The sequence below is a fragment of the Lates calcarifer genome, linkage group LG14 (genome assembly GCF_001640805.2).
Source record: "Lates calcarifer isolate ASB-BC8 linkage group LG14, TLL_Latcal_v3, whole genome shotgun sequence".
NCBI classification, from domain to species: domain Eukaryota; kingdom Metazoa; phylum Chordata; class Actinopteri; family Centropomidae; genus Lates; species Lates calcarifer.
This window is the reverse complement of record NC_066846.1, coordinates 11,562,280-11,581,437: the sequence shown is the minus strand read 5'-3', so window position 1 is coordinate 11,581,437 and position 19,158 is coordinate 11,562,280. Positions and strand designations below refer to the sequence as shown.

The following is a 19,158-nucleotide window of genomic DNA, read 5'->3' as shown; positions in this document are numbered from 1 at the left end:
CAAACTATGACAGAAGCAGAGATAGTGATGGAAATGAAGGGCAGAGAGCTAAAGTCAAGACTACCAGTGTTATGTTGAGTTGACACTATGAGCAGCCCAGCAGGAGAGACACTCCACGGTGAGGTAAGATTTCATATCCGACAGTCAGATATCTCAGAGGTACAGTCCTATTAAATACTGTACCAATACACAAGGTAACTGAATGATGACCAGATGTCGTAAGGGTTTTACCGAACACAGTAACACTAGCAAAATACACACAGTGGGCACTTTATTAGGTACACCCGTACAATCCAGTATCTAATAAAGCACTTAATTAATATAATAAACAGGCCACTAAATGTATACTTTAATTTTTAGAAACCCCAAATATGCAGCTGGAGATGTCTCACATTCAACCTAAAGTATCTATTCCAGAGAAGACAAAAGTACTTTTTTTTTATAACAGCCCCAGATCTTATCGAGCAAAGTTAGAGCAATGCATAAAAAACCCCTCTTTAATTTACAACAAGTCAACTTTATTTCCGAGGTGCCTGATGCGATCTGACCAGATACTAACAGCTTGTTCCCGCCTCACTGTTCTCACCACTTTAGCCGAGATTGATTTGAATTGACTCTTGTTCAGGTCCCTTAGCTTATTATAAAGATTCGGTGTCTTCACTCACAACATGCAACACACACAGCGATCCTCGCAAGCACAAACATCAATATGGACACACACGGCTAAATTGATCATTCACACCAGATATCAGGGTTTTTTTTTCCTCTTTCTTCATTTCTCTAGCATCCTCCACCCTTTTCATTCCTTCGCCTTTACTTCCATCTCTGCCCTGTCTCCCTCTCTCTCTTCAGCCACTTCATCTCCCCATCCTTTGTTCCTCTCCACAGGACATTATGAGCTGCCGGCTCTCACACCTGGTAACTACGGAAACAGCTTCTCATTAGACTACTGGAGGACCTTAGCAGGGAGAGTCCCATCGGGAGATTTCATCACCATAATCAGGTGCGCACGCACGTACGGGCACGTGCAGGTGCACACGCTCATTCAATAAAGCCCCATCTTCGCTCTTCCCTTCACTCACTTAACACATTATCTCCCTCAAGCACTTGCCCACACACACACTCACACACATACAGTAACAAAACACAGCAGACTTCCAGTCCAGCAATATTCTCAATCGTTCACTCAACATGGCACCTCTCCCGCTTCTTCTACATACACACACCAACACACCAGGGGTTGAGCTATTTGAGTCAATACAAATGAGTGTGGGGTAATGTAATACAAAGGTACATTACAGCACAATACATCCATTTAGCTGCATTTAGTGGTGTGAATGACAACCAGAGAAACATTTAGCGGCTAACAAAGTGTGTCTGAATTGCAGTTTTCGACACACAAGAGTGGCAGGAGGACAAATCACAGGATTTCATGCCTATTGGGAAATGTTCCAGCGTTATGAATGCATCAGCATGTTGAATGGCTCTTTTCAACCACCAGCCTTGCTCCGACTGTTTCGCCTCACCTTGTCTTTCTGTCTCTCTGCAACTCTTGTTCCCTCCCACTGCATCCTCGCATTATGTTACTCACACCAATTAGAAACAATTAATATCGCTGAAGTGGAAACGGGCATTAAAGGTGACTGGTTGCTTTGTTAATGAATCAGATGCCTCATTACTATTGTGTTTTCAGTCTGTCCACTCCATCTCTTTTATTTCTGCTGCTACCTTTTCTCTCCACCTCTTCTTTCCCCCTGTCTGTCCATCTCGCTTTCTTTTTTAAACAGACTCATGTTTTTTCATTAGGTCTGGAGGGGTATGATAGAGAGAACTAAGAGGAGGACTGATTAGGTCTGCGGGGACGCTCGTGCACGACTGTGTATGTGCGCGAGTGATAATGTAAAAAGGGTACATGTGCTGACTTAATCAGGCAAAGAAAGCGTTAGATGCCGCTGATCCCAGACCAGGGAGGGAAAGGGGAAGGCTGAGGCCGCTGAGGCAAACATATGGCACAGAAGGAGTAAAGGAGAAACGAGAGAGAACGAGGGAGGATACGAGTCAAACTGAGAGGTAGAAAGAGGGAAAAGCAGATAAAAAGAAGAGAGAGGAAGAATAGAGGAGTGAGAGATAGACGATACGAGAAGAGATAATGAGACATGAGAGACATGAGTGTCTCTTCATCCAGACAATTTGCAGGAATCCACACACGGCTCAACAAGCCCCCTCGCCTCGATTCATCTCCTCTCTTTCCTGAGGTGGTCTACAGCAGAAACAGGTCTGGGGATGTGGGGTTTTTTTCCCCTCTCTCTCTCTCTGGCACACCCAGAGCAATTACTTTGACCACAAATGGAAAAATACATATGTTTCAGCCTAACAATCTTTCACTGCAAGACTCTGACCAACACCTCGTCGTCCTGCGAGCAATTACCTGCGCAACAGCTGCGCGAGGAATCTGACCGGGGTAATTGGCGCCGACACATTACAAGATAGTTAAACAACAGAGGACTGAAGTGCTCGGTGCTGGAGAAAGAATAACACAATGTCAAAAGTCTGAGCTCGCTAGAAGTGTACTTTCAAAGTGGAGTCGAGGGGCCTGAGTGGGAGCTTGAGTGTACTGTATGGATGTAATTGGTCTGCTCTGCATAAGGTTAGCAAAGTGCTGTTTGTGTACAGCGCTGGACGATATGGCCGGGGCTTTTGTGTCAAAAATATTACATAATCACTGCACTATGTTGAACTGCATGATTTGATCCACTCGTCCTCATGCGCATTTTCAAAAAAAGAGAAATTTGAGAAGAAAAAAAACGACTTGAAATATCTCCAAAAAGTTTTTAAATGGTACATCAATTTAAAAAGGCTACAAAACTCAATGTAAACAGACTCAGTGAATGATTCAGGACAGATGTGAAGCATGTTACTTAAAACATCAGATGAAGAGATGAAAAATAACAGCAGGCGAAAATATCAGATTTGTGAGGACCAATGAGGAAGCAGCAGTTATATTTGTAAAATTAATACATGAAAAAACATGTTTTCCATTCTTTGCAATAACACCTGAGAGGAAAATTAGATCACCAACTATTTATCTCAGTTGTTCGTTGTTTGCAGATTGCTATATGTCGTCTATTTTTCCTTCACTTCTTCTGCAGGCCTTCTCCTCTCCATTACATTTCCTCGTCTGTGAGGAAGCTTGTCACTGCTTGTCACAAGAAACCAGCAGTGTGACTACCCAACTGAAACATGCGTACAGTATGTGGGAGGAACGGCTGCTGAGTAAATGTGATCTCATTCCCAACAGTGACCTTCTCTGTTCCCGTCTGATCTGAGATCTATTGTTCCCGGTCATCTGTTGACCTCCGTGGCCTTTGATTGAAACCACAATAGACCGGAGACTTCCTGGTACCAAGGGACTGGTGCAGGAACTCAAGAAACCAGACTCGGGATCTGATCAGAGAGTGTGATCTCTCGTGTGCACGTTCAATAAACCGAGACAGCTATTTATCAAATTGTCTTTTACATTTCTGAGGTTATTTTGACTCTGCAGTGCCAGCACGCATCCACAAACCCTGAACTTGACATACTGCGAGAGAGAAAGCAGGTGGTCAGATCAAGCAGAGGAAGAATGGCAGGGAGGAGGAGACAGAGATCACATCTGGCCCAGCTGGCCACCTTCTATCTCCGCTTCTCCTCTCGCCTCTTCATCCACCTTTAAGTCCCATTCGTATCCACCTGCTCCCAGGCAACACACACTAATGCAAACACACACAAACTCCTGATTCTCCATCCACTTTTATCTCTGTCGTTGTCTCCTCTGATCTGCAGACAAACTTGCTTCCTGTCCCTGACTCTATTTCCACTTGGCTCCACCATAACATGCTCGTATCCGACTTAAACCTTATTCCTTCTCCCCCCATCTCCTTTATTTAATCCATTTTAACCACACAGGATCAACAGCCATGCTATAAGATGACACAATGGTGCCAAAAATGGCTAAAGAACCCAGACAACACCCAAGTATTAACTGCAGTTTCCTCTACGATCAAAACCACACTGAGTCATTATTGCTATTGACGAAAACCATTGTGGTCTTTGATTATTTTGTGGATTCTCTCCCAGTCGAAGTCCAGTTTTACTCTGCTGCTGTTTTGACCTCTGAGGAGTGTTCTGCATTTTTGCTCTCATTTCTGCTCGTAAAAAGGTATATGCTGCACACTGTTGAATACCCATAGATTTAGTGTCTAAATAAAGTTGAGGAAAACCATGTATTTTTCTATCATACAAGTATTCATTAATAGATTTTTTTTGGCTTGAGGAAATTGCTTGAAACTTGAGGTCCAAAACTGCTTCTTATCACCAGTAAAAATAAATTAAGACTGTATTGCTTTTCAGACTGGCATCAGTTGACATTGATTCTAGCATGTTACTATCATTAGACTGGATTTCACATCGAGTGCCGACACCAAGATTTGGAAAGCGGAGATCTAGATAATTCAACAAAGCCTCCTGGTGGGATAGAACACGGGGTGGATTAACCCTAAATAACAGACGCAGCAATCGGCCTCTCAATCCTATCTTAACATCTTTTAAAACCTCGGTCAGACATGAAGGGACATGAGTGCCTTGCTTTGTGCGCTTAACACAGTCCAATCTCTCCACAGATAAGTCCCTTCAGGGACCATCAAGGGCAGGTCAGGTTAACATGGTTGGAATTCCTAAAGGGAATACGGCTATGTAGAGACTCTATCTGGATAAATCTTGAGCTCTCAGTCAAAATACTCTGAAGGGACACATGACTGCCGATGTAATCACTGAATTTGTGACCTTCCTGAAAAAGATGCTGTATTACCAGCCACTGAGAAGGAAGTCACTGCAAAGTTCGTTATTCTCTTCATCTGGTTGCTCGCTTTGCTCAACTGCATTGCCCAAAAAACAGTGATTTCACAACCATAAACAGATTCAGATTCAATGAATAACTAAGGAGACGTAAGAATATCTGAAGTAATGAAATGACATCTCAATTTCAGAGGATGAGTAACAATTTTTTCCACGCAGCAAGACTAAAACATGATGATGATTTAGGTTGTCTTGTACAACATAGTTAGGCAATAGTTTGTTTTTTTGGGTTTATTTTTAGGTGAGAAAAAACAAGCGTTGAGGCGACTCTGACTTCTCGCAACCTGAGTTGACGCCACAGCAGCAACCGCAAACCGATAGCTCAGGTTTGCTTTTATGCACCTTGTAATAACTCAGTTGTCACTTGGCATGGAAACAAAAATGTGAATTAATTCAACATATTCCCCAGCCCTAATCTCAATATTACCTGTGCTTTATAATTGAAACAGATCCTCTGAACGCTGTGAAGGTTCCTATTCCAAACTAAACTAAACAAATTAATTTTCTCTCTGGTCTTTCTAAGCTTTGCTGGATTTGAGGAGTTGGACAAAATGGTGCAGCTTGGCAATGACTGCTATCCCAGATCCCTTTCCTGCTGGGAAAAAAGTCTTCACAGGTAGAGCTAGAATAATTTGACGATTAATCAGTTTGTTGATCAACAGTTCAGTTGCTTCTTTTTCCAGCTTCTCACATATGAGGATATGATGTTTTTCATTTGCCATATAGGATAGAAAATCTTTCTTTTGGACTGCAGTTCAGATAAAACAACTGACAACTTTGGGCCCCAGACAATTACAACAATTTCCTGTCCTTTCAACAAATAATCAAGAAAATAATCCACAGACTAATGCAAGTTAAAGCGAAAATAAACCTAGCCTTCCTGGACTTCTTCCAAAGCTGATACAAAACTACAAACCAATTGAATTCTTTCTGTATCTCTTGGAAAAATGTCTTTCCGTTTCCTTCTCACCAAGGAGGTCAGAGGTCAACAACACTACAGAACGCTTCTCTTGCTGGTAGCTGAACATCTTAATTCAAGGACATTTCCGCAGAGGTGGACAGCTGCCAACAAGAAGTCTTTAAGGTTGGTCATCCAGTTGAAGGACGACGTTTTTAACTACTGGGCCACCCTGCAGTTCCAATCACTCCACAGGAAACTGAGATTATCACGGTTTAACAGCAACGCTAACTGAACACAGGGTACAGCCGCAGAATTGACAGAACTTCATTCAAAGTCTGCACAGGTACTGAGTAACACGGGGGGACGTACTACACTAACAGACACCACCACAGATGAAAAGCCAGACACTAAAGGCACCGGGAGGAGTGCAGCCCCAATCTGTTAAAGATTAACGCTCCACAGTATCAGCACCTTGTCTGGCATGTACTAGTAATCTCCTTCTCTCCTCTGTCTGTCTCTCTGTTAGGGACTGCAGAAAGGGTTTGCCTGAAAAGAGGATTCCCCGTTCACCCCTCCCTCCTTCTTTTCTTTCCTTCTCAAATCCTCCCGATAGGAGGAGGCAAGAAGGTGTGAAGAATTGTTAGAGAATTGTAAGCCTGCTAAATTTGAAAAAAGAGCATCTTTTCTCTTCTTTTACAATCACAGAAAGACAGCATTTTTAAAACCTCTAACACCGCCTTTTGTATATACACTGTAAAGAGTGGAAGACTATGAGAATGCCAGGGAAACAAACATCTTCACAGACTTCCTGTCGCATTCAGTTCAGTTTCACGATCACTCACTCTACTGGCAATATAGCCGATCACACAACAGAGGTTACATCACTGATCTGTATTTATATTCATGTGTTAGATGACTTCTCAAGAATAAAAAGATGACGCAACTGAAGAGCAGAAGTAACAGCAGGAACTTCTGCTTCAATGACAACAACTAAATTGTATTTCCTGTTATGTTAAAATACAACATATGTTTCCAAAGAGTGAAGGTGATAAAACAGACCTTTACTGCATCTGTCTCTCCACTGTAGGATGATGATAAGAAAGAAATTTTGATGATTCACATGTCAGTTGTGATTTGTTGTTATCCACCTTATGAAGACTTGGCCTGTTGCTGTGTTTGTGCTGTAATACAACTTCTGGAGCATTAAGTGATTTGATTGCCTCAGCACAACAGCGGAGGCTTCACCTTGGTTAACAGGCTGAATTTATGAGCCTCGATCAAATCAGTATTTTATTGTTGTAGCTCGTCTCTCAGTTGTCTGATAACAGAAAAAAATATGTCAAAACCGCTGCTAAATTGCATATTCAGCTATGTCGGAACAAAACAGAACCTAGATTGTGTTTGTCTCGCAAAGGGAAGGAAGAAGTTTCTGCATTCAAGTGTGGAGAACTTTTGGTTGAACTGAAGTCATATTTACATGTAAATGATTTATTCATTTTTATCCACCTTAGTGTCACCCAAGGTAGAGGAGGCAGAGGCTTTAGTATTGATATTGGTATTATAATACAGACTGGGTTTCTCTGGATTCAAGAAACCCACATTAAAGACTGTTTCACACTATCTACTACAACTAAAGCTGGGTTGACCCACGGAATAATAAGTCTGCAGCTATTTTGCTAATCGCTGAAACCATCACCAATTTCAGCTTCTCAACTCTTGAGTATTTGCCACTTAAACTGAGCAACTTTGAGTTTTGAACTGGAAAAAAGCAATCTGAAGACACAGTGAAGCTGATATGGACGTTTATCACTACATGTTTCAGACTGAATAGTGTGGTGCAGGGATGACGTATTTTTGTATGCTAACCTGGAAGTGAGCATCACCCTGGTTCCCTCTCTAAAAAAGGCTACTGGGATTTTTTCATCAGTTTTTGGAACTGGATTTTTCAGAAAATAAATTGTGTGACAATAAACTTAAAACAGAGTCCACCTACACAGACGTCAACATCTGTAAAGGTGGACTGCTGAGTAGATCGGTTTTCATGCTAATGTCCCCGACAACCTCTGTAGTCTCATTTAGCCACTTGTTAGCAACTGCCTTTTTAAGACACGTAAAAGTGTAAAAAAAATATATATAAGTGGGTATTTCTGATGTATGTTATGTCACAGAATAAAATGTGAAAATGTCTTGAGCTTGTGTTAAAACCACAGACCTTATTTCAGTCATTTAAACAAAAACCCATTGACTTTGGGATGAGAGAACCAGGAGTGCTAAAATGCTAACTTAGTTCCAGGTTTTAGGACTCTCTCCTGCACCTCTCAATAAATTACTAATTAAACAGGAAAATAATCGTTATTTGCAGTTAAGTACACGATGATTAAACTCTGAACAGGCCAAACAAAGACAGTGTATAAAAGCCTTCACCTTTAGTTATGAAGAGATCTGTAGTTAGTTTTGTGTGAAGTTACACATTAAAGAATAATCCCAAGTGAGGCAGAGATAGAGACAGACTTTGAACTGGAAATGAAAAAAAAAGGAGCACTGGTATCAGATCAGTGCTGGGTATCTGCCAAAATTCTGATTTTTTTTGGCATCTGAATCTGTACACAGAGAGAAAAAGTGAGATCAGTGCAGGAGGTAGGTGGCAGACGGGGAGGAAAAGATGGAAGAAGGGATGAGATGATGAGCCAGGAGGGAAGAGAGAGAGGGGGAAAGAAAATTAACAAGAGGGTAGAAAGAGGGAGAGGGGATAGAAAGACAGAGTGTCACCAGCAGTGGGTCTATTAATAGACCAGCTCTGGTTGTATAGCTTTAATTCCCCCCTTGAGGTCTTAAATAAGAGCGGTGTCTCCTCTCTTTTTTTGTGCCCCTGTCTCTTTTAGTCACAACACACAGAAAGATAGAGAGACTGTGAAAATGAGACAGAGACAAACTCCCTCTATTCTCCAACTGCACTGTTCATGGGGGGGTTCAGGAAATCTTGTCAGGTGAATGGGATTGAAGTCTCTGCACGCAAACGTCTCGGAGAGTGCGTGTCTCTGCACGAACGTCTTGGGGGAACGTCTACCGATTTCTGTCAGAAAAAGAGAGTGACACCGACAGAGGGAGAATGGCATGGCAGACGGGCGTGCATGGCACACAGGTAGGAGAGCATGGGAAGGAAAACAAGCATTTGAACTCAGCCAAAGGCTCCTGAGAGAACACGGCTAAAAATAAGCCGACATCAGAAAGGGACGGGAACAGAAGTACTGAATGTTCCCCAACACACGCACACAAACGCACACACACAAACAAAGCCTATTTAAAACCATGCACTATCACTTCCTAATACACTAAATGTGTGTAGCGTTGCCTCTGTACAGCTGGATTTGTGAGGGCGAGGGGACAGCGAGATTTCCCTCGAGGACAACGCTTAACCCCAACTAGTTTCCCTGGATAAATAAAAGTTAAATAAACCAAACAGCCTAATTTTTAGTGTGCTGGTGACTGCACTTCCAGATCTGTGACAGCAGATACTAAATAATAAATAACAAGCACACTCGCGTGTTCGCCCACTTGCAGTAATTTACAGCATAAATTAGGGAAGAGCTAGCTTGCGGCTTCTTTCATCATTATGGTTAATGCCCGTTTTTCTATCTACCACGCTCTAACAATTCAACCTTGCATCTCCAAAATGTTTGCTTTTCAAGGACAAAGATCAGCCTTTTTTTAATCGCTTGGTGATGGGGGATTTTTGAGATAATTCAATTACTATTCACACAGTTTTGGGAAAACTACTTTGGGGAATTTTCTCAACTAATGGAGAATGATTTTATCAGACTTTTTATCTGAAAACAAATCACCAACTTGGTTTCTTGGCTGTTTTAAAGCTGTGCCAATTGATTTCTGGCAGCTGGAGCAGCAGAAGTTGTTACGGTGAATGTGTTAGCAAATACATCCAACTGAAACAGAGCAACATTTGTATTCATTAAGAGTTGTGTTTCAGGCCAACTGTAAGTCCAATTTCCTTTTAACTGTCCGGACACCTGAGAAAAACATCTTTAGCTCTTTAGCTCCACTATGCTCACTAGCTATCTGGTAGCTTTCTTGTAGGACACAGTAGTTTTATCAGAGCTATGTCCACTAAAAACAGCTGCCCACTACAGCTGGAAACAAGATTGTAGAGAGCTGTGAGAGTGAGCTAAAACATTAAAACTTCACACCAAAAAAATCTAAACAATGAGCTTAAAAAACACCTCATAAACCTGAGGGAAACTGCAGAGTTGGGTGATAATTCCCTGTGGGTCCATTGCAACGAATGACCCCTTTCACATTACACTCAGTCACTAGATCCATTTCTAACATAAAAATATTGATTAGTGCAGCTTTAATGTTTAATTTCCTGATGACAGCACTTCTGACTGGCCACAGTAAATTAGATGCAGGGTTCACACATACTGTATATGGACCAGTGACCCCTGTAAAAGTGAAGATTAACCTAATTTTTGTTGTACATTAAGTGACAAGAGGAAGTACTGAGGGAGCAGAAATGAATTTGGGATCTGAAGATGTGGTTAACCTGATTATTTTCACAATAATAAATGAGCACACAAAGAGGAAAATGAGCCGGTTAATGCAAAAGAAAATTAATCACATTTTACTTTCTAGCAATAAGATGAATAATGTAATGAAATGGTGCCAGTCAATTTAAAGCCAACTAAAGCTTTAAGTAATGTAGAAAATACATTACAGATCCTGTATTATGTATTACACTCTTTAATTAAAGCAGAGTGTTACTGCAGACTGTGGTCATGCAAGCTCCTGTTGAATGTGCGTCCACGTGAGCTGTGCTGTGATATTTGTTCACGCAGTCACTACTCGAGCATGCAGTGGATATTACATATTCACTGACTATGCAACGTGTAGTGTGTTTGCAACTGATTCCATACATGCTTACAGAGACTGAAGCACTCCCTGGAGGCAGACAACAACAATACAATTTCTTCCTCTTAGACACACACAGTCTCACACACTCAACACATGCATTCCCCCTGGGCTTCACTTGAAACATTCGTATCCAGACAGTCAGCAGTTAAAGCCCTTTTCCTGCCTGGTAGTCTAAACTGGGCCTATCTTTGCTCAGCAGCCAGGGAGGGGCTGCCCCTCTCTGTTTAGATAGCATTGGACTCACCTACAATCACTTAAGACACAGATACCCACCACCACCATGTAACTAACTGGCTACACCCTGCTGCAGGTCTATCAAGGCTAGGATCAATGCAACACAAATAGCAGGAAATAAGCTGAACTATTTGTATTCTTAAACATCCTTAAACCACATTGAACTTTTTCAATTCCCAGACTGCTTTCACTAGTGGTATTCAGTCGATGACGATAAATCACTCCATGTGTGTGTACACTGTGTGATGAGAGAAAAGGAGAGTAAAGAACAGAAAGGCACAAAGTGACAGAATGCAAAGGAAAACAAAGATTCAACAGTTAATATATTGATCTTTAAAACCTCAGTTCTCTACTATTTTTGCACAAAGAAAAACAACAATCCTGAAACCGCTGTGCATATTTTTCCATTATCAAAAGAGCAGATTCTGGACATATTTGTGGAAACAGTGTGTAAGCTTCAGGCCTTTTAGCGGGCATTTCCCATGACAGTGTTTGACTGACATTGAAGAGCCAGCACTGCTAAGAGACATGCTGCTAACTGCTGCAGGCGTGACCAACTGGAGCATGTCATAGCCCTGTTTAGCCTACAAACAGTTCATCAAGCCTACATAAAGTCTGCTATCAACTATTAGTGCTTTAAGATGTCTGTCTCTTTACATTATTTAACTCCAGGGAGAAAACATTGTGCTATTAAGTTTTATTCCACTTGGAAAGAGGAAGATGGCAGGTTAGGTTGACAAACTTTCAGTCAGAAAGTGAAGCTAGCAAGCCTAGCTGTTCCTACAGGATGTTCATGTTGAATAAACACCTGCTGAGTCACTGGTTGCTCCAGCACGCTCAGTGTTGTATCCACCTAGCTATTATTAACTGCCTCTCCTCCCTGAGTCAAGTTGAGGTGACGGCAAAAAGACTGTCAAAACTCACAGCAACAGCTAGTGGTCGACAAGCATTTTTCAAGTTCTAGGAAATTGAGAAGGACTTTTTTCACCTTTTTAAATCTTAAATAAATGATTGCAGAAAATAAACCAGCAGATTAATAATGAAAATAACTTATAGTTGCAGCCCAAGTCCTACAACATTAGCACTCCATATGTTACTCTTTGATTTGTTTCAGAGTAACTAACATACACAGTAACTGAGAAATACGCAGTACCCAGCGATATCCAGATGGGACTCCACCCTAATTTTGCACTTGAATGAAGGGAAATTAAAAACTAACAGTATACCCACAGTTATTTGAAGAGGTCTCCACACAGGTAATTCTTTAAACTTCAATGTGACTTGTTTGTATAGCAACTTTGGATTTGGTATTTCTGGGCTTATTTCATACACACCCACACCACTTAAGTACATTCCAACAAGCACACCCACATCTAACACACAAACAAAAACCTATGTACACATGCACAATGAGCAGATCTGCCAAGGTGACCCATGAGCTCTTGTCTGAAATAGAGCTGTAAAGTTTGAATGGGTACCAACTCACCAGAGGCTGAAACACAAACCACATAAACCTGAGCTCAATAACCTGCTGTGTACACACACACTGTCCCTCTCTGTCTCCTAAACGAACCCACACTGTGGCCCACACAGAGCCAGTCAACGTGTTGGTGTGTCAGGACTACTCCAGCACCACATCAATTTGTCATGTAAATGTAACCTAGTTTTAAGGTTTGGCTTAAAATGGCCCAACACAATATGATGTCAAAGGACATGTGGTGACAGCAGCTCAGCCAGCTGGTAAAAACAATGTGGCATGTTGTATTAAGCTACGGCAACTTTAGCTGCCACCGAGTAGAAAAAGCCGGAAAATGCCCTCAATAACAGGATAGTCTGACTAAGAAGCTGAGCCAAAAAGCTATGCTCAAGACTTCTATTACAAATGGCATGTAGGGTGGTCCAAAACTGCCTGACCAGGGTTGACTAGCGTACCAGCCACTTTTGGAGGTCTTATTATAGTATGAAATCAAAAAGTACCTGTACATTGTTGGGTTTTCATTTAGAAATTTGAAGTAAAGGTCCACTGATATAGATTTTGTCATCTGCCTACGTCTGCAAAGCCTGTACATAAGTTAATACATGCATAAACATCCGCTGTCCTTGTCCATGTCCGTTTTAGAACAGATTGGGCCCTTTAGCGGTTTTAAATCTGTGCCCTGCAAACAATACACATGGACAGTGTGTCTAGCAACAGCCAACAAAGCAAGCGAAAAGGTCAAAAACATGTCAAATGTTTCCTGGCAACAAAATGTTTCGATAGAACGACTCGACAACACAGGGGAAACTCCACAATTGCTGTTGCCCGTTAAAAAAAAAATATTATCAGGATGCTTTAGTGAACCCAACAGGGAACATCTCTTTTCAACTTTCCATGTCCTCTGAAAGGTCAAAAGCCAAGAACAGCTGAAAATGTCTCTTTTGGGCAGTCTCTTCAAAGGCATTCATGGTGTGGTACTCAAAGAAGCTCAAATCCTGCCATCCTACTAACATCCCCCCTGTCCAATCACTATCTGAAGAGGGCACAAATGTTGGGATTGTCAGTTTTGGAAAATTACAAAAGTTGTCCGATGCAATCAGCCATCAATTGTGATGCCAGAGAGGTGCTGGGGGAATGAGTTTTAGACACTGTTTGATGATCAAACAAATACTTTGTTAAGCTGTAATTGGACATCACAAGGTCGTCTTCACAACTTGATTGATTCTCTGAAATTATAATATTAAATACATAGTTTAAAACCAGTAGAGTTGCAAACTAGGTTAACTATGAGGTAACTTGGACTCCCAGTGCATTTCAACAAGAAACATCCAATCACTGCACTTAAAACTCAGTCATGCGAGCCAACAACAGTAGACAAGACATAAAGAGTAGTGTTCTTTCAACGACTGCAGTGATAAAGTGTTTTGAATATCCTACAGTTCAAAGTCATACCTCTACTGGCTTCTTCTTCACAACAATGGCACCCAAGACTCATGGGTATTATAGTATTACGATCTGTCCACCATGCCAAAAATTCCAGACTTACTATAGTTTCTTAGGAACTAAGCTGAAGTCATTAAAACTGGTTGCACATCACATTAACCTGTTGTCACATTATCTGGGATATCCCCATGTTTCTGTGTGCAGTAACACTGATGATATAAAGAAAAATGGAAATACAGAATGGGGGGGGGCGGACACTTCCTAAACCTCCCACTTAGTGACTCTATTACTTAGTCAGATTTCTGCTTGAATGACGTTTGTGATACCTCACAGGAAAAGGTCTTGTTCTTTTTTTTATTTCTGAATCATCCTGTCATGGTTGACTCCCCCTCAACTCTCATGCCTCCCCCCTCTTCCTCTCATTCACTCCTTCTGGGCAGAGAGGACAGACAGTTTGGCGGCGGCTCGAAGAAGGCCATCAACAGCACATCGAGCTTGAAAAACAATGCCTGCAAAGCAGTGAAAGGACTGTTGCGCCACTTACATCAGTTCATTCACACCTCCATTTATGTGACTCCAATGACTCTCACATGACTACCAAGTGCCTCTCATGTGATGTCAAGGTGCGAATTTTTCACAGAGGTTAAGTGCTGGTGAAACTTCCCACTAGTCATTCAACAGAGCAGTTAAATGGCAAAAGGGCAAAGCAATTCTTCCAGTTGCCTTGTATTTACGACCATTAGATATTCCATTACCTGGATTATTGGTAGCATTCATTAAGAGTTTCAGTCACTACCTCTAAGAGACGCTTGATAAACACCCAGTTCAAATGCATAAACACAGGCTGTAAAAACACCACTATTACTGCGCCTGCAGCCGATTTCACCATCCGACTTCCCCCCCTGTCAACTGAAGTCCATTTAACACCAGCCAGTTGGCTGGTTTGCTGCCATGACAACAGAGTGCCAGTGAAGGGGAAACTAGACTTGAGTTTAAATGTCACAACTTCTCTCTAACATCTGTAAAATGGCGAAACAATCAGCGTTTCCATGATGCCAAAGTGGAAAGAAGTGGCCTCCGGGTGTGTCAATGTGTATATGTGTGCCAGGGCGATCTCTTAGCTGCATGTGAAGGATGGATTGAACACACAATATCTCTCGCTTTTGACAAACGGCGAGCAGGTGTGCAAGCAGAAAGACATATTCCTACGCTGTCTGACCCTCCCTCATTGATTTTTATGATGATAATCTCCATAAATAGAAGAGCTTTTCACAACTGATGGGAAGGACTCGTCATTTTTGCCACTGACTCACGAGCCGGGGTTAATTGAGGTGGACAGTCCCAATCATGACACTAAATGGCTTTAAAGTGGCACTTATTTTTGCCAGTGGTGCGTGAATGTCACGGCTGCTAGCGCTAACAGCCGCCCCCTCCACACCCCCATACCCCAACCCCCCGAACCCTTGCATGCTCTCTGCTGGCAACAGTGAAAGACTTCTGCCAGGGTTATTCGGTTATTGGGTCTAGATGCAAATACGCCGGTGAGATCATTCACAGCCTGCTGTCAGACAGTCACAGCTGCTTATGCAGTGAATTTGTGCCAAGGGGGAGAGTGAAAAGAAAAAACCATGGATGTGTGTGTGTTTATGTGAGTGTGTGTCAGTGGATTAAATTAAGAAAAACTAACAGGAACAACATAACCTTGGTTTTCAACATTATAGCCATAGTCAGGTTTCCAGGTTTTAACAGGTTTCTTCCTGATTCTTGATAAATAGCTCTACAGGCGTACAATTCAGTAACTGGTGGACTTGTTAGCTGATTCACATGCTAGCTCACTGGTTGGTTGGCTGGCAGGCTGAGCTCCCAACTGCCCCCTTGCCTTCCTAGGCCTTGTTCAGACCTGTAGCATCTTGCTTCCAGATGTATCCAGACTGTGCCAATACCCAGTTGAATTGGACTGCAGCTTGGCCCAGGTTCCTGAATGCATCTTAAGTGTGCTTGGAGTAACAACGTCTGATTAGATTTTCACTTCTCTTCATCATATTTGATGTCTGACAGCATGTCTACACTCAGGCATACAGTTGCAGACAATGGCAGATTTCAAAACCTTGGAAGACAGTGTAACCAGACACCTATGACAGAAGCGTTTGTTTGGAGTATTAAATTAATTTTCTTGTATTAAACCATAGGTAAAGACAGCTCCAGTGAGAAGATCATGGAGCTAAGGTCATTTGTGTAACCACCATGGACAACAAACCTTAGCAGAATGATTAAATATTATATTTTACCAGTTATTCAGCTGTGGGTTGTATTTTTAAAAGGTGTTTTGTGATCTCACTGTTGTCTTGTGTCTGTCCAGAACTTTGTCCCACCAAAACCAATGTTAAACTCTTATATTTCTGAAGACTTTGTCACTCTGCTGTGCTTCTCTTCCTTGCTGGCTGTACACCGAAGTCTGCTGCCCTTGTTGTGGCAGCCCGGGAAAGTCTGTGGAAAATGTTTGATTTAAGTATTCATTTTGGCTTATTTTATCTATCTGGATGGACTGAATATATGAGTGAGATCATGGAAATACATCCAGCTGATTTGCATAGTTTTGGCCCGTGAAAGATTTTATCTATTCCAACTGACATGAGCTAACAATAACACCTCTGAAGATGTAACCGGCTATTGAACAACAGGTGAGAAATAACAATTTGATGACAGCTGCAACATTAGTCTGCTGCCAAAAAAATAATCAGAAACAACATTAACTGGTTTCAGTTTCTCACAGAAGAGGAACTGCTGCATTTCTCTGACGTAGACTGTAAAGGTACTGTAAACTGTAAACTAAATATCTCTGGTTTGACATTGTCGAATAAAAAAGACATATGAGCACACTTGAGTTCTGGAATTCAAAGACATTTTTCACTTTTGAACATTTTACAGACTAACGATCACTTGCCATTTTTTTCCTAATCTATCAGTCATCAAACAGTACAAAGCACCAGTGTTCATGTTTCCATCACTGCCAATTGGAGCTGAAGCTGATAAATAACCGTGACTGCTTCAGAGTCATTTGACCCGGGAGTGAATGACGATTGGCGTTTCCCACTGAAGACGAAGGCTGAATGCTGGTGGGGTTTTTGTCCAATATGAAAGGGGCTTAAGGTTTTCAAAGGGAACAGTACGTGGTTGAATCACGACGTAAACATGTTGAGTCCACACCTCACCACAGCCACATTTAGACAACCCGCTGGGACTTCCAGTGTATCCCACCGTACAACCTAGACACCCTAATCCTGGTTCGGTTAGAGCTGTATGATTGAAGTATGAAGAGGGCTGACAAACTGCCTTACCTGGCTGTATGTGTTCATTGCTTTACTGGATATTGGATCAGAGGGCTGGCTAGTTGACTGAGTAATGATCCAACACACTCCCAGCCTCCCCAGCCAACCGACTCGCAAATTGACTGCCTGCCTGACTGAATGACGGCCCTAACCTATAACCTTCCTTTATTCCTGACTGCCGGCCACCCTCCTTCACACCACCAGCAACACAATGAACTTGACAGTCTGACAACCCTGCATTTTTTACCTTCATGGTAAAATCATCAATCGGACAAATAACATGACAATCAGGCCTTCATGTGATGCACCATTCACTGGCCCTGAGGTCGTTGCTCTTACAAAGAAATCAATATTCCTCAATGATTAAGCTCGACGTGGCGTATTGGCTGTAAAGGTCTGGTCGAGTTCACAAAGGAGTGAGGAGACAATGCATGACTTTTGTTGAGCGTCAGCAGCTGAGTCTTGTGAGCGAGGAGGAGTTGACGGATGCGAGGCAGCTGAGCCGAAAAAGCATCGATCAAACATCTGCATCTCATGCCGACAGCTCTGGTTCCCGGAAACAGAACCTCAGCACATTTAGTCCCAGTCATGTCGAACACATACGCGTAAGCCCCTTGTGTGACTCATTCTTATTAAATTTATGCATTCGTTCATTCTTTTCCTTCTTTTGTGGTGTCCCACTTGCATCACTGCCACCTTCAGCATGACTCAGTTTGATTTCAGTGGGTTTTGCTGGCAATATAATGCAATAATCCACTCGTCATTACAGAACGTGGAAAGACAATCAGGAATCTGTTGACTAAAAAGGAAAAGAAGCTAGTTTTCTGCTCTTTACTTGCATATCTAAATGTGTTGTGCAAGAACCCCCTCACCCCCCCCCAGCAAAACAAAGCTGTCATGTGAGGAAAATATGATGCTTGTCGTGCAGCGGTTTTCACACATCATCTGTGAGATTTTACAGTGAACACCTTCGTTTTTTTGTCTCTCAAGGTGAGAACAGACTGTCCTCCCTGAGCTGCAGGCCTGATGAAAGACCTGCTCTCTGCTGCTTTTGTCACTTGTTTTGTCATATCTCTCACATATGTACAACAAGAACCTGCTGTAGGAGTTTCATAACTGAAGCAGACAGAAAAAAAGATTATACTGCTGTGAATAAATGAATTGTCAAGGAAACAGCTGAAGGTTACAGAGTTTGTTTCTCTTGGTTGTGGTTAAGGAGGAGTTGAATTAATCGTGGATTAGCTGATCAACAAAGTTTAAGTTTAAACCATTTAAGTCAGTAATCAAGCAAAAAAATCCTACTCTCAGTATCTCAAATGTGAGGATTTACTGCTTTCTACTGCTTTTTATTTTTGGAGTTTCAGACCATTATCGTGGCAAAACAAGCAGAGCTGACATTTAGTTGATCAACAGAAAATAAAGCATCGACTTTTAAAAAAATAAAATGCCATGTTCTCTGTTTCCAGGTGAAACGTGGGGATCTGCAGCTTGTCTTTGTGTAAATGACACTAAACTGAATGTATTTGGTTTATTGGATGAATAAAACAAGGTGTTTAGAGACGTCAACTTGGGTTTGTGACATTTTATAGATAAAACTCGAGACAATCATGCACAGACTCATCAACAATGACAATAATTGTTAGCTGAAGCCTTTCTTTGTCAACTTTACTGATGGCTCTGAGACATTTTGATGGGGATTTTATCGATCAATTGAAGAAATAATTGCCAGATTAATCAATAATGGGAAAAAAACATTAGCTGCAGCTTTAATTGAATACTTAAAGATTACCTGGCTGTAGGTCAAGCAATTTTAGGACATCACTTTGTGTTTAGGGATCATGAAATGAGCACTTACTTGGCATTTCTAGGCCACAGATTTGATCAAAACTGAAAGGGGAATTGATAAATATATTGATAAGAATCGACCCCAGCATCACTGGAGTTAATACAGGCGA

The 19,158-nt window shown here is 41.7% G+C and overlaps 1 protein-coding gene across 2 annotated transcripts in view; it reads right to left on the bottom strand.

The window, feature by feature from the left end:
* si:ch211-200p22.4 (phosphatidylinositol-binding clathrin assembly protein) overlaps positions 1 to 19,158 on the bottom strand; it is a 74,226-nt gene that overhangs the window by 53,472 nt on the left and 1,596 nt on the right. The window lies entirely within an intron of this gene.